We start from the raw sequence: 15993 nt of genomic DNA, 5'->3' as shown, positions 1-15993 counted from the left end.
ATGTGCTTCTTTCTCTGCTGAACTGTGCATCTGGTGAGACTTTATTTGTTGTGTGCCTGACTTGAACGGAAGATAATGATTTCTGGGGAATAAAAACAGGCAAGTGATAAGCAGAAGCTGGTTTTTGTTATTTTAAGGTCCAAGGGTCTACATCTTAGGTAAAATTATTGTCCTCATCATAGCATCTTAGTACAGATTCTACTTCTACTGCATGTTCTTAAAATACTAATACCATTCTTCTTCTGTAGAGCTGAGACAAGACCTGTGAGGAGGTAAATCCTAAAACCCATTTACACCTACATTCAAAGAAAATAGGCCTCCGGGTTAAGGCGGATGCCCTGTTTAGAACAGTGAGGGGTCGCTAAACCCCTTCCTCAAGAAGGGCCCTAACAGTCAGGAAAAAGGCTGACCGAGTGGTGGTGCACAGCCTTCTAACCCCATGAAATTTGTGAATTTCTACCCAATTTACAAAGATAAAAAATGCAAGATTCATGGAGGAGCCAGAAGAGGAATTTAAGCAGCAGCCATGGCACAAGCCTGGTAAAGGGTTCCCATCTGCTCGCCTGGTTATTCCAAATTTCTTACCCCAACAACCAATGCAAAAACATATGTAAGAAATCATGAACAACCTGAGCTTGGGAGCTGTTTTTTCATCTTGTTAGGATGGAGAGCCTGCCCAGTATGTGGGCTGAAAGGTATGTGGGATATCACGCTGGGTGCCTGCACCCAGGGTCTACAGCGGGTCTGAGGGGTCTCTGCGAGGTTCCGGCCGGTTCTGGAAGGTTCCACAGCCTGGCCCGCTGAGTCCCTCAGCCCCATGAGTGGCACCTCAGGGGGATGTATTTAACAAAGGGGGAAACGCTACCCAGCCACGAGGAGCCCTTGCTCCCTTATCCTCTTTCCCTCCTCTTCTACCCCCCTGCTTTGGCTTATAAGCAGGTGACATTACCCACTGTGCTACATTTGTCCTCATTTTCCTGTCAGGCAGGCTGTGCTCGCAGTCACGAAGGAGAGGACCCATTTCCACCATGCAATAAGAACAGAAGTCCAAACCGGGAACACCTGGATTTACCAATTCTGCATCAGGAATATTTAAACAGTATTTACATTTCATTTTAAAGGGGGATTTTAATTTCTTGCAGCATTATCCCAAGACATTCTAAAACCAACCTCTTCTTAAATGTTTTTATTCCTATGTTTTCACAAGGAAAAAAGGAAAGACTTTCCGATAGATTTCTAGCTGAACCACTACGGAAAAGCTGTTTTTGGGCTCATAAAGCTCACACCTTCAGTAAAGCCGCAAGCCAGAGCTCGAGGAGGCCAAGTCCAGCCATGCTGCCATGGTGAACATGCACAAACACACGCTGAAACATCTAGACCCCATTTCACTCTTTTGCTACATAAGCAAGCTTAGAACATGATGTTAATGCTAAAGCATTAATAATTAACCTAAAAGGAACCAATATCAGCATGTACCAAACGTATTTTACAGCATTTTTATATAAAAGCAGCAAGGTCTTAAAAAAAGCCTCTATGATATATTACTCTAAATATGTCCTCTTTCCTTCTTCAGATGCAGCAGTTGGGTTGGGGGAGGAAGCACAGCCTTCTCAGAAAGAAGAAAAGATGTAAGAAAGGACTCAAGAAGCCAGATTTAAGCTCACTTACACAAATGGAAAGGGAGGTGCTTGCTCCCATATTAGACTGCAGGAGAGTGTCAGTATTTCAGCTGTGCTCCTCAGAAGACATCACCACCTTTCTTCCCCTCACAAATCCATGCAGGCCAGCCAAAGCTAACTGCAGCCCAAGGCTGTTCCTCTGCAATTAACTTATCGTAGCATAATTGCTAGGCATCATCTTAATCAGTAGTTTTACTCCAGATTTTGTCGAAGATAGAAATTAAGTGCTAGTAGAAGTGGATTCCTTGTAGCCAACACTTGCCTCCGGAGGCACAAGCCGAGGGACGTGTTGCCATCAGGAGATGTTTCCATGGCACCTAACACACACAATGGCACAGCTTCCTGAAGCATGCTGATTGTGTGCTTGATATTTACTTTTGAATGGGTTTTTTCAAAGCAGATTTGTGGATATTCCTACTACCTGCTGTCCATTCTGCCTGCTAGCAGCAGTAAGTAAAATATTTCGAGGTGGCCCACAGTGTATACATATTCTAGATGCATGTTTATATAACATCTGCACAATCATTTTGGTAAACATATGAGTAAGGATCCCTCCAGCCTTTGAAATATGGAAGATGTAGATGCTGTTAAGCCCAACATCTTCTATTATAATTCTTTCACATACAAAGCCTCTCCTAGGAAATAAGCCAGAATGAAGCAAGTAATGTTGCAGTTAAATCTAATTGAGGGAGATTCTTAATACAAATTTGGTAGGTACATACGAAACAAAACCAAAACACAGAAGGCAAAAAAAAAAAACCGCAAACAGGCACCGAGTCAGACCCCCTTGGTGGAGTACTAGAAAAGCCGGAGTTACTCTGTCAACACGCTGGACTGCTGTTTCAGCATACATAGACGGTAGAGAGGATTCCCTCTTCCTTACTAGAGGGAACACCGCTTAAAAAATAGTGCAGATTTTTAGCTCACTTACCTTTCCACAAGATCCCACGATGACGTCTAGAAATGCTACGGTTTAAGTCTTTCTTGCCCTACAATTTGAGGCTTTCCTGCCCACCTGGCATGAGAACAGACCTCTCTCGTTAGCGCACGTCAACACCCACCACCCAGGTGCAGCTAGGACTTAGCTAAATCCCTAGTGAGTAGGGTTCATGTCTGGACAAAAATTCCTCCCTGCCACCTGTGCTGGCTCCAGGTCTGTGCTTTCCAGCCCTCAGAAAATTATGCATTTACCCTCCTGTGCACCAGAAGTGGATGGCTGACTTAGCCGCCCCAAGGGGCATTTAATCCCTTTCTCCACAGTGCATGGGCCACTCCCATAGCACAGCTAGCTCTCCCCAAGTCCATTTTGGCCAGTAGCATGTAAAGCTCAGACCCCCCCCCCCCACCACCACTGCTCCCCACAGCCCCCTCACGTGCTCTGCCCATGGGCTGAACTGGGGGCAGATGCCGTCTTGCCCAGCCTTCCCCAAGACAGCAAGAGAGGAGACAACCACCACCACCACCACCACCACCCCATGGCTACCTCCTGATGCCTGCCCAGCAGCCCTGCCCACCACCCCAGGCAGGGGTAGCCTGGCCTCATCACTGCAGACGTGCTCCACCGGAGCCCATCACCACAGCTGTGGCTGCTTGAGGGGCCCTGTCCCTACCCTGACCCCTCCAGCACTGCTGCCCCGCCACATTAACCACTTCACAGCTAAGCCTGTTCGAAGCTGTTGGGCCCCCAGGCAGTGCCGAGGCTGATGGTGCTGTCCCCCCTGACACTGCTCTATATAAAAGTGACAGCTAAAAAAAAGAAGAAAATGTGTTGGTCCTCCCATACCCGATGGTGTGGCTGCCCTCTGTCACAGCAGTCCAGTGTCCAGTGCTCATATCTGAGAGGATACGGGGGGCACTTCGGTGTGCAACGTCCCCTCCCTGCTGCATTCAAATCCTCTGCCCCGCCACTGCCCTCCAGCCACCATAAACAGTTCTTTCCCACCCTCCATGCCCTCACACACTTTATCGCTGTGTTTGCAGGGCAGCTGGAGCAGGAGCAGCTCCCCCACCCTCACTGGGTCCCTTTGGGACAGACAAAAGTACAAGGCACTCAGACCCACCGGCACCCCAGCTAACCGTGCTCGTGGGCTGGCAGCAGTTCGCTCTCTGCAGAGAAACATCTCACAAAAAAGACCTGTGAAAAAAAATCCAAAAACTAGAAAATAAATAATCAACAACTCTCTCTTTCCTCCCCACCCCACAGCACATTTCCACCCTCCATGTTACCAGATGTCATAGGAATGATCCTGCTGGCATGTCACTTGCCCCTGCTTCAGCTGAACATGTAAACTCTAGGCAAGTATCTTTTAAAGCAACAAATTCTCTGCCTGAGCAGCAAGCAAGCACAATGTTTTTTCTGTTGGATCATCCCAAGGCAAACCAGGCAGCAGCAACTGCAATCAGCCTCTTGGTCTCTACTGCTCTTCTAATGGCAATTACTGAAAAATTTGTTTTCAAGACCTGCCTGCAAAATTCAGCAAGGCTTATAGAAAATGAAGACATTTCAGTTCCCCAGAAAGCCTGCAACAGCTAGAGGGCACACGAGGCTTGCTGGAGAGGTGGTCCTCCAAACCTCACTTCAGACATAGCAAGGAGCCCCAAGCCCTGGACAGGATTTTCCTTTGTATGAAGTAACACAGTTCAGAGGGATGATTTCTCTTCGCATTGCTGTTGTACAAAAAGCAGAAGGCCGCAGGCAGCACAAATTAAACATATAACTGCTCATACTGTGTAGCTGCAATTCAAACCCTTCCTTCACAACTTCTGGATCAAAGTCAGTCCCTGCGGGACATCAGCTATACGAATAGGATGTGTGGTACTTTGAGCAGCCACCCTGACTTCAAGGGCTGCGTCTAAATTAAAACCAAAACTTTTGGTCTCCCAACACCCTGCCACCCAGGGGAAGGCTTGTGAGTAAAGGCAGTGCCTTGGCCTGGGCAGCGAGAGGGGCTGGTGGAGCGTTGGGGGTTGCTTTTGTACTCTCTTCACTGGGGCCATGGCCTCCAGCTACTGAAAGGGCTGCTTTTGAGGGTTGCTGATGTCTCAAAAAGATAGAGGAAGAATAAACATGAAAGGAAAACAGAAAAGTTCAGTTTTCTTCCTTAAAAACCAAGGGTTTTTACAGAAGCATTAGGAACAACAGGATCCCTGTGAGAGAGGGCAGAGGTAAATCCCCTGTCAGCAGCAGTAAAAAACAACAGCAGCAAGAAAAATAATTAACCGAGGCTTCATGGTTCATTTCAGTTTTCCTTCAAAGCTGCAAGCAGCCTGTTCTGCTAACCTAGTGATCTGTGTCTCCGCTTCCGGAGTCTCCAAGCATCCAGCCAAATAGGAAAGAAAGCCCTTCTTGGTGGGCAAGAGCCGAGCAGCCTGAGCGCATGCCCTGCAGCGAGGCTGCGGTGGGGATGTGGCGTGGGCAGGCCTGCTGTGCCGCTTTCCCTGCCGTGGCCCAGATCCAGCTGGAGAGGCTGCGGTAGCTCTGGGTTAGAAGTAAACACTGGGGAAAGCAGCCCCACTGATGCCGGCTGCAGCCTTTGAGCAGTGGATGCTCAGGAACAGAGTAGAACAGTGGGGTTCATAGACAAACACATAAAACTTGACCTGAAGCAAAGAAATTCAATCCAATTGCAACTGCTAGCCAACTCCTCCATGACATGATCCTCATTACCCAGGGACAACTTCAAAAGCAACATTTCAAGGACATGTGGGCATACAATGCTGATTAAAAAATCAGTACTATATGTTTTTCATTTAAAGCACTGTCCACCATAAATGCTGTGCTTCAGTCACACTGCTTGTCTTCTGGTATCTAATGTTATCCTAAAACGGAATTTGTGATGCCTTGATTTTAATTGTGTTGATGCCTTGATGTATTTAGAGCGTTTAGGTCTTTTTTCTTGTTTTTTCAAGTGGATAACTGCAGAGAAGAAAAACCTTTCCAGTGTGTCAGAAGGCCAGAGAACACCATAAATACAAATTAATAAGCTCATGAAAACATCATTAAATTTGTCTCATCTGTAGTAAACACTCTAGCCCTCTGCGATTGCTCTGCTGGAGTCGCTAAATTGTGCTGTTGATACAGGAAAATTATGAACTGACTGTGTTGAATCCAGCACACTGGACATTACAAGCTCACATAATCAACCTCTAGGTAATTTCAGCTGCCTTAAAAACCTTTTATTCCCATATATTAAAATAAATGCCAGCCTGGTGGAGGAGAAGGCCATGGGGTAGCACCCCACAGGACCTCACAGCTAATGGTGTTGCTTTTTGCAGCTTGCCAAGAGGCAAATCAGCACATGTGCCACAGCCAGCCGGTCAGCACCCCCCAGCTGCGAGACCCACAGCGTAGTACGCCGTCTCTTGCCCACCCCAGCATTGGGGCCTGGGGACAACATGGGGTAAAAAGGGCCAGACAGACCCTGTGGGTGCTGAGGGAAGAGGAGAAGGCACTGTGAGATGAGAGAGTATAAGAAGCTGATGTTGTAGCAGGGGATGTAGGACTCCAATGCACTGTTTAGAACTGTTTCAAAAAGCACTCTGCTTTTTGTTTTGGGTGGGGAGCTCAGAGAAAAGTCACTGGCATAAGTAGGAAAACTATTGCTTTGACTTTGCAACTTATATGACTTTTTAAAAACAGGATAAAACACCATGACAGGCCCATGAACCCACGCCAAGTGAGTGTATGCTTACCTCTTACACTTCAGAGCTGACAGCTTCAGCAAGTGGGACTGGAAATGCTAAAAAGCCCTAACAATTTGTCTGAACAGAAGGAAAACAGAAAAATTACATTGTCTACTCCTTGGCTCAAAATGCTAAAAACTGTCCCATTCAGGAATGTATTTTTTCCTTTCTCTATGTAATCTTTTGGGAACAGCATATTCATTTGCTAAATGCACTATGATGCATTGGTTGCACCATCTCAGCCTTGACAACCCTTGTGCGCTTACCCCATAAAAGCATCCCTGAATTATCACGAAAAACATTCAGGGCCAGACACACACAGATGAGTTTCCATCAGACAAACCTGTCTTACTGGCTTTCGAAGCAGGTTTTCATTGCCACCCTCGAGACACAGCATTTGTGGTTTTTATTCCAATGCATTGTGAGTCACTTTAAATGAAAAATGAGTAAGTTCTGAAAAATTGCACGTTTTAAAGTATATGGAGCTGGTAGGGAAACTGTAGTGAGTCTCAAACAAAAGGGAAAAATGGAAGTATGAGCTACAAGCAAGACAGAAGTACAGACAGGGAAAAATGCATCTCATATTAAGTAATCATTGGCAAGAAATGAGGCATGAAAAAATGGTATTTCTATTTTAATTGCTACTGTATCAATATACATTTTCCTACATCTTAGCTGCTAAAAGCCATAGTACAGACTTATAGGAAGGTTGCCACATATCCCTCATCACACGATTTTGACTGCCAACTATGTCTACTCACCAAGCTAAATTACCAGAAAGGCAGAGTTGCTGTCCTGACAAGAAAGCAGCTCTCCCCTGCTGCTACATGCATTGCTTTTCACTGCGCTTATGGAGAGAGTACATAGGCCACAATCCCTGCTGCCAGGCAAGCTCTTGTCAGCTGCCAGCAGCGTCCTCTCTGACTTTGTTTTATTTCTGCTCACAGCTGATCAGGTGGTCTCCTCGGGATGTGGATGCCCAGGGGCAAAGATGGGTATGTCTCCACAGCCAGCACCAGGCAGGCGCAAGGGAACTGCCCCCTTCTCCATCAGCCAGGCACACATAAGTCCGGTGCTGTGCCTGAGCAAATATCTCCTGAGTCACGGCAAGGCTTTTTGTTACTGTAGACGCAGCACTACATTAACCCACCTGGCAAGCTTGGAGTTGCTTCCCTCTATCTGCACCCATCTCTGGCAAGGGATGTGTTGGTGTCCTGCGGTGGCTCAGCAGAGCCTATTTCCAGGCAGCTGAATTACAGGCATGTGGAGAACTGCCCAGCAAAACAGTGGGAGGCACATGTTCAGACTGCTTGCTTGCCTTTTTTTTTGTTCTTTTTTTCCCAGCCTATTAAACTCTCTAGCATCATTTTTCTTTTAAGGCTTCAGAAAAGCATGCAGAAGGCAGTTTTGCAGAACTGAAAGTAACTGGCAAGTGACAGGTCAATAACTGTCAATACTCTTCTCCTTTTGGAATGAAATGTCATGAAGGTTGAATTGGAGCCTGCCTCTCTCTGCTTCCTGTTTTGAGTTTCATTTTCTTCCTCTAATCTCCACCTGGCACCTAAACCTCTTAATTTTCTTGATGCTGTTCCAGGGAAAACAAGTCAGCATTCAAAATTCAGTATTGCTTCATTATCTAAAGGCACTATCTTGCTGTTGCTGCTAAAGAGCAGAACATCAGCAGAACCAGCTGTGGGCTGAAAACTGTTGTAATGAAGCAAGTAAAGCTCTTTTGCAGGCCTCAAAAATTATTTAAGACCCACTTCAGTCTACATCATGAAGTTCAAATGACACATGAATAAGGCTGATAACTGAACTCTCTATTCAGGGAATAAATTGAGAGAAAGTAAAGCCCTAACTGACACATAGGGTAATTTTGAGAGGAAAAATATATCCAAAGTAGCAGGAGGTATAGTTGTATTCAGTAAAGGCTCTGTCTGGTAAAAACTAAGCACAGGCATAAGGGCTATTCTGCAACTAGACAGTCTGACCACTGTTCCTTATTTGAGTTCATATGCCAGGGTATACAGCATCGCTTACTGGAAAAAACACAGAAAGAAATATATCATGGGAACAAAAACTATCCTCCCTCCCCAGAGTTTTATCATCCCTGCCAGAAAGGCAAATATTCAATCTGCTGCTTGGTGCAGTTTGCACAAAAAAAAGGAAGTCATGGGAATAGCAGTTTGGGCTGAAAACTTGTAAGAGAAGAGCATTTATTCTTCTTTCCATGCAGATTTCCTTGCCATTTGCTGGTGGTTGCTTCATCTCACTTTCTTCAGTCTGAAGGAGAAAGATCAGAAAAATCCTCTGTTCACATCTCTTAAGCAGCACCTTCTCCCCTTGAAAGTGCATTACAGCACTATAACTTAGTGTTTCTAACATTGCAATTGCACTGGAGTGCAGACTGGCTCAAAAAGTCTTTGGCCTCTGCTGCAGGTATTTTCATACATGGTTAAGTACACCTGGATTTTCTGCTGAGGCACTACAGCAATAGTTAAGCAACACAACTCAGTTGATTGACTGGCAATTACTGAACGTGCATTTAAATGTAATCAGGAAGTAATAACTAAGGAGAATTTTCTTTCAGTTTGGCTGATCCCAGGTTTATTTCTCCAAGAAATAGGAAGCTGAAAAGCAAAACACAAAGCCACACAAAATTTTTGTAATCATAGTTTGTTCCCTATCTGCTCATTTTCGTGGGGATTTTGAATTGTTGGACTAGTTTTAGCAAAAGCTACAAGTACCAGGCCAGTTTCTGCAGCCCCAATCATCCTCCCAGGAAGACAGATCTCCCATGAGGCTCCATCCACGAGCTGGTCACTGGTTTCTGATAGCTTCCCACAGCTGACAGGAAACTTAACTTCCAGCTTCAGCTCTAGGCAGCTCATGGCCTATGAATCTGCAGCTGAAGCAATTATCTCTGGCACCATACATGGCCATTTTGCATAAATAATACAGTTCCAACACAATATTACCTCTTTGAAGAAATCTTTGAAGAGCTGTAAAAAAATAAAATATTATTAGTCCTTCTGCCTCTAGCTTTTACAGCACCTGTGGTGGGGATTAAAAAAAAAAAAAAGGAACAACATGGTAAGTGGAAGCTTCAGCATCCTTTTGCACCATAGACACTGCCCTAACCCATGTAAAAGGTAGGCAGAGACAGGTTTTTATTTGTATTTCTCCAGTGGTGTAAAATTTCAATACCTTTGGTCCTTACTGATTGAACATTATTTCAAATTAGTTGCTCCTGTCTATTATGTTCAATTAACTCTGCCTTCTGCAGTCTTGTGATACTACTTCTAGAGCAAAATTAGAGAAAACTCAAAAAAGTTGGAAGACCCTCAAAAGGGAGATCTTCCCTCCAGAGAAACTGAGATGGCATCAGCACTCCATCAAACTTTTCAGTTCCAGGCAAGATGATGTAACCCTGTTTTCAGTATTTCAGTCTGTCATATGCAAATTCAAGTCTCCTGCTTCTGAAGCAGTAAGGTAAATGGTGTGCTCAGTGGGAATTCCCTCTTCCTCATCTCTCCCTCCCAGGAATGTTGTTGGTAGCCAAAAGGGTCATCCACACACCCAAAACAGTGACTACTTAATTGTTACCTATAATTGGTACTGTACCTGGGGAGATACCAGATTGTCAAGCCCAGTCTCGTAAATGTAATTTTTTGTTCCTTACTCCCTGACAGCACCTCCACATAACCCTGTTTTATTTGAAGCAAATATTAATTAATTGAAGAATTCTTATAAACCCTTGCATGACCTCATACACAGTATTTATTGTAATTCAAGGCACACTGGGTGATTTCAGTTATCCTGATCTGCAAAGATGGTCCCCTAAGTAATGCAAAGCAAGGAGACAACCACTCTAACCCAGGGACATTTTAATTAAACAGCAAAGTAATTTGATTCTAACAGAAGACAGCATGACCTAATACAAATTGATATGCATGTCATATATCAAATTTTGAAGTTATAATGTATTGGTTTTGTGTGGCAAGGTTGTGGTAGCGGGGGGGGGGTTACAGGGGTGGCTTCTGTAAGAAGCTGCTGGAAGCTTCCCCTGTGTTCGAGAGAGCCCATACCAGCCGGCTCTAAGACGGGCCCACCGCCGGCCAAGGCCGAGCCAATCAGCGATAGTGGTAACGCCTCTGTGATAACATTTTTAAGAAGGAAAAAAAGTTGGGACGGCGGTATTCGGCAGCCGGAGAGAGGAGTGAGAACATGTAAGAGAAACAACCCTGCGGACACCAAGGTCAGTGAAGAAGGAGGGGGAGGAGATGCTCCAGGCGCCAGAGCAGAGATTCCCCTGCAGCCCGTGGGCAAGACCATGGTGAGGCAGGCTGTTCCCCTGCAGCCCAGGGAGGTCCATGGTGGAGCAGATATCCACCTGCAGCCCAGGGAGGACCCCACGCCGGAGCAGGTGGGTTCCCGAAGGAGGCTGTGACCCCGTGGGAACCCCGCGCTGGAGCAGGCTCCTGGCAGGACCTGCGGATCTGTGGAGAGAGGAGCCCACGGAGCAGGTTTGCTGGCAGGACTTGTGACCCCGTGGGGGACCCACGCTGTAGCAGTCTGTGCCTGAAGGACTGCACACTGTGGAAAGGACCCATGCTGGAGCAGTTCGTGAAGAACTGCAGCCCGTGGGAAGGACCCACGTTGGAGAAGTTCGTGGAGGACTGTCTCCCGTGGGTGGGACCCCACGCTGGAGCAGGGGAAGAGTGTGATGAGTCCTCCCCCTGAGGAGGATGAAGCGGCAGAAAATAACGTGTGATGAACTGACCATAAACCCCATCCCCGTCCCCCTGTGCCACTGGGGGGTTGGTAGAGAATCCGGGAGTGAAGTTGTGCCCGGGAAGAAGGGAGGGGTGGAGGGGAGGTGTTCTGAGATTTGGTTTTATTTCTCATTACCCTACTCCGGTTGATTTGTAATAAATCAAGTTAATTTTCCCCAAACTGAGTCTGTTTTGCCCGTGACGGTAATTGGTGAGTGATCTCTCCTATCCTTATCTCGACCCACAAGCTTTTTGTTATATTTTCTCTCCCCTGTCCAGTTGAGAAGGAGGGGGAGTGATAGAACGGCTCTGGTGGGCACCTGGCATCCAGCCAGGGTTAACCCATCACAACAAGAAACCTACATAATTTAGATATGATCTGTAAATGTAGAGCTGGTCAGAGCACTGGCCATTTACAGAACAGGGGAGTAGGTATTCATCTTGTTACTCAGCAACATCTAGTCATTGCTGTTAATCACTGAAAACATGTTTACTTTTCAGCATGAGCTGAGACACTAGGAAAGAAGGAAAGAGAGTTTAGTTGGATGATTTTCAGTCTGCAATGAGAGAAATAGGGAAAATAAACATTAATTTGAACTAAAAGAAAATGTTTTTGCGAGTTTAACTATGACCAAGTAAGATTAAGCTTGAAGCCAAAGGCAGCTGGGAACGTTTGCTGCAATCTTACTGCACAGGGGCACAACCACATGGGCAGCTTACAAAGGAATTGCTCCAAGCTCCTTCCCACCCATGCGCTGCAGTGCACTACAGCATGTTGTGCTAGCAGTTACAGGTGAGCCCGCACTGCAAAAACAAGCTGATCTCAGTTAGAAAAAAAAAAAAACATTTCCAGAGGTTCCCTGAGTGCATTTACAACACAGCACCCACAGTGATGCACTGTTGGATGCCTTAAACAAGCAATTCCACTGGCAGAAAACACAACTTTAAACTATGGCCTGGAAAACTCGCTGTACTTAATCCCTCTGCAGCAGCACTGAGGCTCAGCAAGTAACAGGTGCAGGGATGCTCCCTTGAAGACTCCCGAGGTATGTGTTTGATGACGGAACATTGCATGGTACTCCTTGTTGCACACTAAGTGAGGAGACTGGAGGTACCCAAGTGTTAAATCTCACACTCCAGGCATGTGACTCTTCTACCTCTCACCTTATGCTAGATCATAAAACTGCAGCGCACACAGCACAAAAGCTGCACCTGACACAGGAGATCTAAAGAGAAGAAAGCACAGCAGTGAGACCCTGGAGCCAAAAGATTTGTCCTGTCTTCACTCTTCATTATCACACATGCACAAGACTCCCATTCCTCATTAAATGAAGTCTTGAGCATCTGCAGGCAGAGAAGTTGAGAGATCTGCATTCATACCAGTCATAGTTTATTCTGTTTCTATAGCTCTGGCCAAGAATTTCAGCAAGTTGCTCATTTCAGACATCTTGGCCTCTAGGTTCTGACAACATGAAATGATTTGAGGGCTAATAAAGTCAATTTGGACTGATATGATTATTTAATACTAATGAGAAAAACTCAAGCAAACAAATACTCCATACACTGAATAAAGATAGCTAAAGCTGACTAACAGTGTTGTTGCAAAAAACTATGGACACACTAAAGAAAAATAACATAAGAAGCTATTGCAGAAAATGTGAGGCCTTACAATGAGCACATAAAAGAAAGGAGTCAAGCCTTCCCCACAGAGCCATGAAGGGGACAAAAACCCAGAAACAGACCAGCTATTTAGAGAAATTTGAAATCACTATGTCATGGCAGCAGGGTTAAACTAGATGATCTTTAAAGGTCCCTTCCAACTCAAATATTCTATGACTCCATAATTTAGTTCCTGCAACAAAATCCTTACATGATATAGCATGGTACAAAATGAGCATGTGTATTGGCTTCTGAGGAGACTTTTCAATTGTTTAAAAGCCACCATTTAAAAGCACAAATACCTTTCTTTCCCCAAAAAATGTAAAAAGCAAAATGGATTTTGGTAAACAGAGAGCATGCTGACATGACTCTAAAGACTATTTCTTGTAAGAAGACTGACAAGTCTTTAACTTGGCTCTTCAGCATAATTGAGTCTACAGCAAAACATCACTGAAATAAGTCCTTTGAATCAGAGGAATTCTATTTCATAGGAGAAAGCAGCTTTTGCCACTTACTTTGACACACCTGTCCAATTTCTGTATTTTTTATCATTTTTCCATTTTTAATCTGACCAGTGTCATGCTCAGCCCAACATATTCACCATATATATATGTGAAAGGCCTTAAGTAAAATATCTTTCCAATAAAGAAATACCTTAGTATCAGTTTAACGCTATGCAAATGTCTCAATTTTTATAGCATGTGATCTGTAGCCCTTACTCAGCATATTGTTCAACATCAGTAAGTGATGCAGGAATCCAGTATCAGCATGATGTAGACAAATTAACAGCTACCAAAGGAATGTAATAGACTTTTGCAGCTAACCATAAAGACCATCAGTTGAACAAGGCACAGAACAGACTTTAAATCTAATAAAACTTAGCAGTTTCATTTGTCTTGTGTTTTGGTAACTACAATAAATTTTCTTAAGATCTGCAAATAAGAAGATAAATGTAACCAATTAATTTATGCAATAAACAATAACTTTTTCTTCTACAATAAAGAGTAATTATTTAAGCATCTCATTCCTTCTGTTCCAGATCAGTTTGTCAGGGACTATAAAACTCAAGAGGATGCACAATTTAGTTCTACATGGCAGAACTGTGTACCTACCTACCTCTACCACCCTGTCAATGCTGATGACCTACTTTTCAAGCAAATGAGACACAGATAATCACGTTGTACCTCTCCTGCCAGCTTCCAAAAAACCATTTGAACCTAGGGGCCAATTTGAATGAAGCGTGCCAGACAGAAGAAGGAAAGGCTCTCAGATAATACTCAAGTTGCAGCATCTCTGGAAATATCTTCTTGGAAAGGAACCCTGCAAAACTAGACAAGTAAAAAGCAAAAACCCAAACATTAAATCTTAGGTCTTGTTTATCAATTCAAGTCAAGATTAATATGGTCACAGTGCTCAACTAACTGGCTAGGACAAGGAGTCCTAACAGATATTGCCTGCAGTGGCAATACAAAATTCTTCAACAGCCAAGGCTCGCTCCTCACTGATGGGTAGGGTTACATCAGGAAACAATCACAGGTCACTAATCATATTTCCAAACATATCAAGCTGCCTAATAATAGACTTCATTTCCATTGCAAAAGTGTGCTACATATTGCCCAATCATTAATTCCAGCTGAATTTTTTCAAACAGACTGACAACTAATTTAACATCAGTTTCGTATTTAAAGTACTCAGAACGTATTGTTGGCAGGAAGTGAGAGACTTTAGAAGATACTAATCTGAAGGCACACATACCCTGATTATATCCAGTATATCACTGCAGTTTCTTTAAGATGTGTAAAACATGGTACTACCTTTATATGCGTGCAGTGAAATCTAACTACAGCTGCCATACAGCACATAAAACGAGTGCAAATCCACATCAGATACCCAGGGCTCCAATTTGGAACTGGAGTTGCATTTAGCCTATATTGAATACTCAATATCTTTTCCACATGCATTGAATAAGCAATCCAGGAAAAAACACACACAGTAGTTACACCCAGCTGACAAATGGAGGAAAAAAAAAAAAATACAATCTAACCGCATCTTTATTTTTGTCAAGTTTTAATAAAACATACATAAGTGAATCCCAGACAGTCAGCAAAGACTGTCTGAAGCCAAGCTGGATTTCCCTACCTAGGACCAGAAGAGGGAACATTACTTGTACTTACGCCTGCCCCACTTAGAGGGTACATCGCTCTTGCTTAATGAGGTGTGCGAACACAGTAACTCTGTGCACAGCAACTTGACAATAAAGGTTGCTCATTATATGCCTGTTTTTTACCTTAAGGATTATTTATGAGCCAGAATCACAGCAGACCTCTGAGGCACATAGTACTGCTGAGAAATACTTGGGCATTTCCAGGCAACCATACAGGATGTATCTCAGGACTAAGAACTTCTACTTCACCCAAGGCTTCCCAACATGCTCCACTCAACTTTAAACCCACAGCAAGAAGCCAAAGCATGCAGCACATGCCACAGGTGGATAGGAGATTTCTGTGGCTACTGCGCATGAGCAACCAGCCACATCTTTGGCGCGGGAGCAGGTATGGAAGCAAAAGCTATTGCACAGGGCACGCAGGGCAGTGCAGAGCTAGCTGAGTCATCCTGCCTTCGCTGTAGCACCTGCCCAGCTCAGGAAAGACTTCAACCTCAGAGAGCATTCCCCCCAGTCATGCCAGCCTTGGGTTAAACAAAAGCAAAAAGCCAGCACACACACAGCTAGCCTGCAGCTAGAGAGTATCCGGGCAGTGGGTTTCAGGGGCTCTCTCTTCATCGGCCTGTTTGGTATTGAAATGTTGCAACTCTTTCCACCTCAGCTTCCCCCATACCTCTTCTGTTATCCCTCTCCCACGCTTTTTCTTGCTCCCTGTTACTAGCTTTTCTCCTTGCTATGCCCATTCCAAAAATGACAGCAAAGATGACACTGTTGTCATTTTTCCTTTTTTCATCAGGTCTATCTTGTTGAAAGCTCTACTGCTAAGCTCTCTACAGCAGGTTCAACCTACTAAACTGTAGTTGTGCAACAAGAGGTGCCCCCATTACTGCCAGACTGCGGTGACTTGCCTAGGAACACTCACCTGTGGGCTTCTGCGAGCACATCTCCAATTTCGATCTAAAGATTATGAACTTGCATAACCAAGTCAGCATTTCTTTTCATGGTTTCAACAATCATATTTATTCCTTGGTTT

The sequence above is a fragment of the Harpia harpyja genome, chromosome 10 (genome assembly GCF_026419915.1).
Source record: "Harpia harpyja isolate bHarHar1 chromosome 10, bHarHar1 primary haplotype, whole genome shotgun sequence".
Taxonomy (NCBI): Eukaryota; Metazoa; Chordata; class Aves; order Accipitriformes; family Accipitridae; genus Harpia; species Harpia harpyja.
The sequence above is the reverse complement of the archived record's forward strand: the minus strand, read 5'-3'. Positions refer to the sequence as shown.